The 11,969-nt window shown below is 42.3% G+C and overlaps 1 long non-coding RNA gene across 1 annotated transcript; it reads left to right on the top strand.

The window, feature by feature from the left end:
- Positions 1–316: 316 nt before the first annotated feature.
- Positions 317–9,220, top strand: LOC129694430 (uncharacterized). The gene is made up of 5 exons (XR_008723001.1): positions 317–1,976; positions 2,701–2,776; positions 6,599–6,655; positions 8,342–8,385; positions 8,515–9,220. It is a non-coding gene; the product is annotated as an uncharacterized LOC129694430 (long non-coding RNA).
- Positions 9,221–11,969: the final 2,749 nt, after the last annotated feature.

Raw genomic sequence — 11,969 nt, 5'->3', positions numbered from 1 at the left:
TGGAGCGGTGGAGGAGCGCTGCTGCTGCGGGTCTGCGGACGACGGCACCGGGAGCCCGCGGCTCCCTGGAGGGAGACCGCTTTTCAGGGCTCCTGCAACGGCGACTTCTCCCGCCCGAGTTGCGGGGTTGAAGAGCTCCTGGAGCGGGGCCTACATCACTGCCCCGCGCGGCTGGATTGGCCGCGGGACTCTGCGAGCGCACGCCGGGGGCTCTAACACCAAGACCCGGTGTGTGACCTCGCACCACCCGGCGTGGCTTTAATGGCCGCGGGACAATCGCCATCGCCAGCCGGGGGCTTTGACTCCGACTCTGACATCGGGGGGGGGGGGGGGGGGGGGAGTGCAGTGGAGAGATAAGTTTATTTGGCCTTCCATCACAGCTATGTGATGGATGTTTATGTTAAATGTAATTATGTTGTGTCTGGGGTCTATTTGTGTGTAATGTATGGCTGCAGAAACGGCATTTCGATTGGACCTCCAGGGGTCCAAATGACAATTAAATTGACTCTTGACTCTTGACCCTTGACTCTCTTGAGAACTCTAGGATGATCTGATGTGATGCTGACTGCTGCTGTGTGATTTGTATATCTTGTTTGTATGTGGACTTTGTCTTGTTAGTACATGTTGAGTGTTGGCTCGAGGGGCTGAATGGCCAACTCCTGCACCTATGTCTATTGGCTTTTGTCAAAGATCCTTTCTTTGAATCTGACAACATAAAACATGAACTCACTTCTTTCCCATTCCACAGATCCTGCTCAAAGGGCTTAGTATTTCTAACATTTACATTTCTTGTGCTCCTGGTTATTGAGGATTGAAACTGGAGGGCAATATCCACTCTGTTGCCAGCAGTGCTCATTCAACCATTGTTCCAGGCTTAGACTATGATAGACATTTGTCCATTGTACAATGGGAAGTATCACAGCTGAATCAGCTACTTTATCAGCCAACCATCAGCTCCCATCTCCTGCCTGCGAAATGTCATCTGATCGTAACCAAGAAATAGAAACGTGTGTGAATGTTTACATCTCTAACTGATGGCTACTGAGGCAAGTTGTGGCTCTCTGATCTTTGTACTCGGTTTGTACTCGCTAGAATTTAGAAGGTTGAGGGGGGATATTATAGAAACTTACAAAATTCTTAAGAGGTTGGACAGACTAGATGCAGGAAGATTGTTCCCGATGTTGGGGAAGCACAGAACAAGGGGTCACAGTTTAAGGATAAGGGGGAAATCTTTTAGGACCGAGATGAGGAAAACATTTTTCACACAGAGAGTGGTGAATCTCTGGAATCTTCTGCCACAGAAGGTAGTTGTGGCCACAGTTCATTGGCTATATTCAAGAGGGAGTTAGATGTGGCCCTTGTGGCTATAGGGATCAGGGGGTATGGAGAGAAGGCAGGTACAGGATACTGAGTTAGATGATCAGCCATGATCACATTGAATGGCGAATGGTGCAGGCTCGAAGGGCCAAATGGCTTCTACTCCTGCACCTATTTTCTATGTATCTATGTTTTTCAGTGAGGTCAATTAATCTGGGAAAAAGAGACACAATATGCTGGAGTAACTCAATGGGTCAGGCGCATTCGCTGGAGAACATGGATAGGTGAGGTTTTGGTTGGGACCCTACTCAGACTAAAGGGCTGTGACCCGAAATGCCACCTGCCTAACCTGCCGAGTTTCTCCAACACCTTGTGGTGAACTATCATCTGCAGTACCTTGCGTCTCGGTTAATCTGGATCACAAGTTAAACTCAAGACCCCTGATCTAAATTAGTCAGTGTGGTTAATGCCTGGTATTTGGGGAAGCTTTTGAATGATGCGCATTTATTCTACAAATGTGAACGCTGTGTTTATCACTTTGATAGAGATTGAACATTCTATATTGACCTGGTATATTGGTGGAATTATCGGGAGTCTGGCTCTTCTCCTCGCCATTATACTGGCAGTGGTGTGGTGTCAAAGAAGGCGCAAGTCTCCAGGTAAAGTACATGAAGACATCCTTAATGCAGCACAGATTCCCCCAAATTATCAATGACAATGTTATCTTTGTTACAAGGAGAAAAGAACAATATATTTTGGATAAGAAAAGTATCTGTTTGTGCTTATGTTGTTGAGAAATTGATTTCAGACGTGTTGTTGTCAATTGAAGCATTATTTATGCAATGTGCATTGTCCTGTCTACCTGCGTTGCCATGAGGAGTTTGCTGTATGATGCTGTTCGGGTGGTGATCTGCAATGATCTGACCGTGTGGTGATTGTGTCACCATCCCCTGTGTAAACCATTATCAAATAAACATGCCAGAAGTTGAAGTATAGCTAGTGTAGTCATGTAGAAAATATGGTCTCCAATTTGCCCTCAATATGTTCCTATTTACTGAGGGATAAATATGGGCCAGGAAACCAGGAGGCCAATGTATGTATCTCCACTGCACTTTGGTGGTTCAAACTTCAAGTGAAAACTTTGCCTTGTGTACCATCCTAACATGGTCATAATTTTGGGAACACTGTTTTTCCATGGACTCTGATTTTATACACACGGTCTTATCCCACAATTAAATGTACCGGACATAAATTTGAAGTCATGTTCCTGGTCCTTCTGGTGGATCTCATTATTAATCGGGCACAGTTTAAACACTGGATTGTTGCTTCTTTAAAATCAAACCAAATTAAAGTCTTAATCAGATAATAATACTTATTTTCCAGAAACCAATGTGACCCCAGTACCTGAGATGAGCCGTGTTACTGAATATATGTCTGAGTAGGAAGGCAAAGCAAGAAGGTAAATAGATGACTCCGTCATTGAATCTCTAGTTGTACAGGTGTTGTATTTGATGAAGCAACCTATTTCACATTTCACAGTTTTGTAACAAGAATGTGAGGAAGGGAACCTCAAACACACAAACTAATTTACCAATTCAACGTGTCAATTTACCCCTCAGCCCCAATCTTCCTCATCCAACTGCAGGCAGTACTCTGCATTGGTCAATTGACTAACTTCCACTGGACTATCATGGTCAAACCATGAATGTCGAGACATCACCATGAACAACATATTCACACTCCTAATCTATTGTTGATCCTGATTAACAGCTTGGTTAGTGGCTCTCTAAAGAATGGACAACACTTGCCCTTTCAAAAATCACCATCCCTTTCACAAAATATCATCTAGCATTAAATTAAAACAGTAGTAGTGAAGTTGGAGATGGTATCAATCAGGGAATTAGAAATGCGTGAGACAAAAGGCAAAACATTTATAATGGGTGAGTTCAATCTACATATAGATTGTGTGAATCAAATTGGCAGGGGTGCTGAGGAAGAGGATTTATTGGAATGTATGCGGGATAGTTATCTAAATCAACATGTAGAGGAACCAACGAGAGAGCAGGCTATTTTAGATTGGGTATTGAGTAATGCGGAAGGGTTAGTTATCAGTCTTGTTGTACGTGCCCCCATGGGCAAGAGTGACCACAATGTGGTTGAGTTCTTCATTAGGATGGAGAGTGACATTGTTAATTCAGAAACAATGGTTCTGAACGTAAAGAAAGGTAACTTTGAGGGTATGAGACGTGAATTGGCCAAGATTGACGTGAAAATAATTCTAAAAATGTTGACGGTGGATATGCAATGGAAGACATTTAAACTACATGGATGAAGTACAAAATCTGTTCATGCCAGTTTGGCAAAAAAAATAAATCAGGAGAGGTAGTGCATCTGTGGATAACAAGGGAAATCAGGGATAGTATCAAAGCGAAGGATGATGCGTACAAATTAGCCAGAAAAAGCAGCATACCGGAGGACTGGGAGAAATTCAGAGACCAGCAGAAGAGGACAAAGTGCTTAATTAGGAAAGGAAAAATAGATTATGAAAGAAAACTGGCAGGGAACATAAAAACTTACTGCAAAAGTTTTTATAGATATGTGAAAAGAAAGAGATTAGTTAAAACACATGTTGGTTCCTTGCAGTCAGAGCAGGTGAGTTGATCATGGGGAACAAGGATATGGCGGACCAATTGAATAACTACTTTGGTTCCGTCTTCACTAAGGAAGACATAAATAATTTGCCGGAAATAGCAGGGGACCGCGGGTCAAAGGAGTTGGAGGAATTGAGTGAAATCCAGGTTAGCCGGGAAGTGGTGTTGGGCAAATTGAATGGATTAAAGGCCGATAAATCCCCAGGGCCAGATAGGCTGCATCCCAGAGTACTCAAGGAAGTAGCTCCAGAAATAGTGGATGCACTAGTAATAATCTTTCAAATCTCTTTAGATTCTGGAGTAGTTCCTGAGGATTGGCGGGTAGCAAACGTAACCCCACTTTTTAAGAAGGGAGGGAGAGAGAAAACGGGGAATTACAGACCAGTTAGCCTAACATCGGTAGTGGGGAAACTGCTAGAGTCAGTTATTAAAGATGGGATAGCAGCATATTTGGAAAGTGGTGAAATCATTGGACATAGTCAGCATGGATTTACGAAAGGTAAATCATGTCTGACGAATCTTATAGATTTTTTTGAGGATGTAACTAGTAGCGTGGATAGGGGGGAACCAGTGGATGTGGTGTATCTGGACTTCCAGAAGGCTTTCGACAAGGTCCCACATAAGAGATTAGTATACACACTTAAAGCACACGGCACTGGGGGTTCAGTATTGATGTGGATAGAGAACTGCCTGGCAAACAGGAAGCAAAGAGTAGGAGTAAACGGATCCTTTTCACAATAGCAGGCAGTGACTAGTGGGGTACCGCAAGGCTCAGTGCTGGGACCCCAGCTATTTACAATATATATTATTGATATGGATGAGGGAATTGAAGGCAATATCTCCAAGTTTGCGAATGACACTAAGCTGGGGGGCAGTGTTAGCTGTGAGGAGGATAATAGGAGACTGCAAGGTGACGTGGATAGGCTGGGTGAGTGGGAAAATGTTTGTCAGATGCAGTATAATGTGGATACATGTGAGGTTATCCACTTTGGTGGCAAACATAGGAAAGCAGACTAAATGGTGGCCGACTAGGAAAAGGGGAGATGCAGCGAGACCTGGGTGTCTTGGTTCAAAAGTCATTGAAAGTAGGCATGCAGGTGCAGCAGGCAGTGAAGAAAGCGAATGGTATGTTAGCTTTCTACTGCAGTTGTACAGGGTCTTGGTGAGACCACACCTGTCGTATTGCGTACAGTTTTGGTCTCCAAATCTGAGGAAGAACATTATTGCCATAGAGGGAGTGCAGAGAAGGATCACCAGACTGATTCCTGGGATGTCAGGACTGTCTTATGAACAAAGACTGGATAGACTTGGTTTATACTGTCTAGCATTTAGGAGATTGAGAGGGAATCTTATAGAAACTGACAAAATTCTTAAGGGGTTGGACAGGCTAGATGCAAGAAGATTGCTCCCGATGTTGGGGAAGTCCAGGACAAGTGGTCACAACTTAAGGATAGGGGGGAAATCCATTAAAACCGAGATGAGAAGAACTTTTTTCACACAGAGAGTGGTTAATCTCTGGAACTCTCTGCCACAGAGGGTAGTCGAGGCCAGTTCATTGGCTATATTTTAGAGGGAGTTAGATGTGGCCTTTGTGGCTAAGGGGATCAGAGGGTATGGAGAGAAGGCAGGTACGGGATACTGAGTTTGATGGTTAGCCATGATCACATTGAATGGCGGTGCAGGCTCGATGGGCCGAATGGCCTACTCCTGCACCTAATTTCTATGTTTCTATGTTTCTAAATGCGTCCAATTCACTTTGCCACTAGTTCAGGTATTATTCTAAAGTGAAAATAACAACATTTCAGAATGGATTGAGCATCATTAATAGATGGTGGATAGGTGATGTTTCGGATCGAGACCCTTCTTTTGAGTCTGAAGAAGTCTGTCATGACCTGAAACATCACCTATACATGTCCTCCAGAGATGCTGCCTGGCCTGCAGAAGTACCATAACCATATAACCATATAACCATATAACAATTACAGCACGGAAACAGGCCATCTCGGCCCTACAAGTCCGTGACGAACAACTTTTTCCCTCAGTCCCACCTGCCTGCACTCATACCATAACACTCCATTTCTTTCTCATCCATATGCCTATCCAATTTATTTTTAAATGATACCAATGAATCTGCCGACACCACTTCCACTGGAAGCTCATTCCACACCGCTACCACTCTCTGAGTAAAGAAGTTCCCCCTCATATTACCCCTAAACGTCTGTCGCTTTTTCTCCTCATCTTATTCCTTATTGTCTTTTGTCTTAAACCTTTACCCCTGGTCATGGTCTTCCCCAACAGGGAACATCTTCCTCCACCCAGACTGGTCTACTTGTTAGAATTGTCTATGTTTCCATGTGAACCATTGTCGTTCTTCTAAACTCCACGAGCCAAATTAACTCAAATTCTCTTTGTAATTTTCACCATCCCAGGAAGAAGTCAGAACAAGGAGGTTAGGCGATGTGACTTTTCATGGAGGGTTTTTTTTTCAAACTGCTGGAGGTACTCTGTGGGTCGATCAGCATCTATGGAGGAAAGGCGATGATCAGCGTTTGGTATCGTGACCCTGCATTGACTTAAATCATCATTTTTCAAATACAAATAAATTCTTTGTTTCCAACTTATTTCCACAGATAAAGAGGAAGGTATTCACTATGGATCCATCTCCTTATAGCCTAAAGCAACTGGTGGTAAACTGACTTTATTTAAATATGTTTTCATATTTTATCACAGTGAAGATTATTGGCGCTGAGTAGTCTGAAACCCTGCTGTCTTTGCCCACCTTACAACAGCATCAGGCATTCCTGGGATAAAGTCCCTCACCCTGCCCATTGACAAGGAGTGGGACAGTCAGCTGAGGCTCAGTTAGAAGCCCAACCTTCTCTGAATGTGTTCTGATCCCCTAAACTACAGGGAATGTGTTCTGGTCCCCTAAACTGCAGGGAATGTGTTCTGGTCCCCTAAACTGAAGGGAGTGTGTTCTGGTCCCCTAAACTGCAGGGAGTGTTTTATGGTCCCCTAACCTACCATAAGTGTGTTCTGGTCCCCTAAACTACTCTAAGTGGGTTCTGGTCCCCAGCCTTCTCCCAGTGTGTTCTGCTCTCCTAAACTACAGTGAGTGTGTCCTGGTCCCCTAAACTACAGGGAGTGTGTTCTGGTCCCCTAACCTACTCTGTGGGTTCTGGGCCCCTAACCTACTCTAAGTGGGTTCTGGTCCCCTAAACTACAGGGAGTGTGTTCTGGTCCCCTAACCTACTCTCTAAGTGGGGTCTGGTCCCCTAGCCTACTCTGAATGAGTACAATAGCCACTCCAGAGATACAACCAGTGACATCCAGGCTGCTGTTGCAACACTGTTGTGCATTGGCGTTGGTGATGGGAAGTGAAACCAAGCCAACATTTATGTCCATCTGAAGAACATTCTTCTTCACAACTCCTGACTGAGCTAGAAGTGATCAGCACAATCTTCCTCGAATTACATTTTTTTGTATATTGATTAGTAGTACTGGATGTTACAATCCCTAAGGTTCTTCACCATAACTGACACCCGATATTCCTGGGGTTGACCACTAGGTGATTTTGCTACCAACCAGACACATCTTCAGTTGTGTACCTCAACATCACTGGGTGTTTCGGCCTTTTATCACAAGACAACCACCCTCAGTCGAGGCAGGCTCACCGTAGGGTGATCAGCCCTGGGTGTGTGTCTTATTGTTAGCCTCTAGATGGTCACGTGTCAGCCCAGACAGCATCTTTTCTCTTCAGCCACAGCCAGTAACTGCTCCATTCTGCTTTTATCCTCCCATTTTCCTCTCTACCGCTGACTGTGGCTGGGTGGGCTCTGGACTCGTGTCCGTCGGTGAGACAGTACTTGGTTGAACTTCACCTGGGGTACTGATACCCTGTGGACTGTGGTGGTCAACCTGCCACTGGGCTTCACTCGACTGGTTTGCCCTTCCTCTTAGAAGGTCATGGCCAATGCGAGGCCCCACGCCAAGCTCTCCCAGGCACTGTTCACTGCCCTGGTGGATCTTGAGACCCTTCTCTGATGTTATCTTTTCCCAGCGACAGATGCAGCTACGTAGCTTATGTCCTGCCAGGGCTGCTGCTCTGTTAATTGCTGTGTTAGTTATCTTATTCATAGTCGATTCCTTCCGTAGCAATATAAGGGTGTCTTGTTCATGGTGACCATTCCTGCAGCTCACTGTAAATGCAGAAGTATGACAGATGGGTTTTCTGGAATTCAATGTCTTGTTGATCCACTGTCAGGAAGAGCAAAATGTTGTAAGCGTTAGACTTTTATATTCCATTTGTCGTTTCCTTTGTCAACACCATCCACCAATGACATTTTTAATTGTGATGTTTGCATTTATTTCAGGCAGCAGCGATAATACAATGTCCTCCAATCAAGCATCAGGCACTGTATGTATATTGATTCTTGTTGATGAAATCCCAGATCGTACAAGTATGAATTAAAGCTGTAATCTGTTTACTGATCTAAACAGCGACAACACCAAACATAAATACAATTGGTATACCTTTCTCTTCCAGAACCTTGTTTCTTCAAAGGAAGATGAGTCTGTCATCTATGCTGAAACAGCAAAAACATAAACATGGTGGAAAGTAAAGGCTTGGACTTTGATAAGTGCAACGGTTCAAGTTTTGGAATTTACTTTTTTATTTCATCCATATTATTAAAACGAAGATCTTGACCACATTCTGACTTTCTGTATCGTGATTTCTGAAAGAACGCCGCCACTTACAGCCGTAATTTTTGGTCACCTCGCTCAGGGTCCCCCTCCGCTGAGCTGGACCGGAGGCTTTTTCCCATCGATGAAAAATCAGAGTTGTTAATGTTTTAGTATTGGTTGTGAGTGTTTGTGTTTGCAGAAAATGTATTGGTTGTAAAGTGTTTGCAAATTTGGAGATTTAAACGTTTGAATCATTCGGTTTACATACTATGTTTACCACGTTCTGAGGTTACTTGGCATTTTAGTATTGGATTGTGTGTGTTAGTGTGTGAGTGACTGTGTGTGTGTGAGTGACTGTGTGTATGTTTGACTGTGTGTGTGTGTGTGTGTGTGTGTGTGTGTGTGTGTGTGTGTGTGTGTGTGTGTGTGTGTGTGTGTGTGTGTGTGTGTGTGTGTGTGTGTGTGTGTGTGTGTGTGTGTGTGTGTGTGAGTTTGTGTGTGTGTGTGTGAGTGTGTGAGTGTGTGAGTGTGTGTGTGTGTGAGTGTGTGTGTGTGTGAGTGTGTGTGTGTGTGTGTGTGTGAGTCTGTGTGAGTGTGTCTGTGTGAGTGTGTGTGTGTGTGTCTGTGTGTGTGAGTGTGTGTGTGTGTATGTGAGTGTGTGTGTGTGAGTCTGTGTGTGTAAGTCTGTGTGTTTGAGTGAGTCTGTGTGTGCGTGCGTGAGAGTGCGTGCGTGTCTGAGAATGCGTGCGTGTCTGAGAGTGCGTGCGTGTCTGAGAGTGTGTGCGTGAGTGAGAGTGCGTGCGTGAGTGTAATTGTGTGTGTCTGTGTGTGTGTGTGTGTGTGTGTGTGTGTGTGTGTGTGTGTGTGTGTGTGTGTGTGTGTGTGTGTGTGTGTGTGTGTGTGTGTGTGTGTGTGTGTGTGTGTGTGTGTGTGTGTGTGTGTGTGTGTGTGTGTGTGTGTGTGTGTGTGGCTGAGAGTGTGCGTGTGTATAGGGGGGTTGCATGCAAGGTCACCGGGTCAAAGTGCATGATGCATGAAGCCGCTCAATCCATCTGGAGGACATCGCAGCTTCCAGTATATGTTGTTAATACATGAAACGTGTACTTTCCTACCTGTTAAAACCCGCCAAAATGTCGAATTTCTGCGCTGTAAATAATTGTGGAAGTCGGGGTAACCTTGAGAAACATCTATCCTTCGTCAAAATTCCAAAAGTGAAGCGAAATAAAGGTAAAGAGAAGCGAGAGCTGAAGGAACAACAACAGCTAAAGTGCTTGGCGAACATTGGCCGTGCAGATATCGAGATTGCAAATATTGGGAATTGTTGCCTTTGCTCACTGCATTTCATCAACAGCGAGGCATTATTTGTGTTTTTTCTTGATTCCTTTGGTGTCTAAAAAGTTTCAGAAGTAATAAATCTGGCTGTAATTTTTTTTAATCGCCCATAGTTCTGAAGTGGGTTTGTACATGCAAAAATTAAATGCTTCTGAAGCTAAATGTATCGTTAAAAAAATCTCCAGACTTATGAGTGATGTGTAGAAAAGTTTTCTATCATTATGCCATTGAGATGTATATTTTGGAAAAAGAGAATGCAATACTAAAGATTAAATCAGATAGTGGGGAATTATTAACATTACCCAAAGATATCAATAAAAGATTTGCTCAATTTTACGAAAATCTATATACATCTAAAACGTCAATAGATAATAATAAAATTTCAGAATTTCTGGAAAATTGTAACCTCCCAAAATTAGAATTGAGGGAACAAGAGGAACTGGGAGCAACAATTACTTCTAAGGAGATAGAAGACACAATAAAAACACTAAAGAATGGCAAAACACCAGGACCAGACGGATTCAGTAGTGAATTCTATAAAGCCTTTTACGATATAGTTACCCCACGATTACAGAAAATGTATACATACGCTTTTAAAGAGCAAAGCTTACCCGAAGCATTAGCAGAATCAACGATCACATTAATACTTAAAAAAGACAAAAACATAGAAGAACCAGGCTCATATAGAGCTATTGCTCTGTTAAATACGGATCAAAAAATAGTAGCGAAAACACTAGCCAGTAGACTAAGCAGGTACGTTAGTAGATTAATAAATGGAGATCAAACAGGATTTATACCTAAGAGACACTCATTCAACAATCTGAGACGTTTGCTTAACATAATGCACTCACATAAATCTCACGACCAAGAGTTATCTATTATCTCACGACGCAGAAAAAGCGTTTGATCAAGTAGAATGGGATTATATGATTAAAGTATTGCAAACATTCCAATTGGGAGAAAACTTTATCGCATGGATAAAACTATTATATAACAAACCTACGGCTAGAATATTAACTAATAATATTTTATCCTCGAAATTTGAACTATCAAGGGGCAATAGACAAGGATGCTCATTATCACCGCTGTTATTTGCTTTGGTAATTGAACCCCTTGCTGAAAAAATAAGAACACATCCGGATATTCATGGTTATAATACAAAATACTCAAAGAATAAAATATCCCTATATGCCGATGATGTACTACTGTACATCACAAAACCACAAATTAGTATACCAAACATATTAAATTTAATTGAGGACTTTGGATCCTTTTCGGGATATAGAATAAATTGGAACAAAAGTGAAATTATGTCGATAAAACCAAAAGACTCAACACATCTTCGGAAATTTCCCTTTAAAATAGCTACAGAAAAATTCAAATATTTGGGAATTGAAATTACTAGAAATTACCAGGATATGTTTAAAGCCAATTATAATCCCTTACTCAAGAAATTGAATAATTTGATTAAATTCTGGAAAACACTTCCGATGTCCTTAATAGGCAGAATAAATGCTATTAAAATGGGTTTCTTACCACAAATTCTATACCTATTTCAATCAATACCTATATATCTCCCAAAAAAGTGTTTTTTTTAAATTGGACTCAGACATTACAAATTTTATATGGGATTATAAATCCCATAGAATACAAATAGCACACCTTAATAAACGTAAAGAGCTGGGGGGTCTAGCGCTCCCTAATTTTATGTATTATAATTGGGCAGTAAATATTAAAAATATGATTCACCTGCTGGATAATTCTGCACAGCAGGCGGACTGGATGGTAATGGAAAAAGGGGACTGCTCCCCGAGTAATATAGGAGCGACCATCCTCTCACCAATAAATTTGAATAATAAAAATTATAATAAAAATCCAATTATACATAACACAATAAGAACATGGAAACAAATAAAACAGAATTTAAAATTAAGAAACCTATCTCTTTTAATACCAATAGTCAATAATCCATCGTTTAAACCA

Source organism: Leucoraja erinacea, unplaced genomic scaffold (genome assembly GCF_028641065.1).
Source record: "Leucoraja erinacea ecotype New England unplaced genomic scaffold, Leri_hhj_1 Leri_661S, whole genome shotgun sequence".
NCBI classification, from domain to species: Eukaryota; Metazoa; Chordata; class Chondrichthyes; order Rajiformes; family Rajidae; genus Leucoraja; species Leucoraja erinaceus.
Note: the sequence above shows the minus strand (reverse complement) of the source record. Positions and strands in the feature narration are given on the sequence as shown.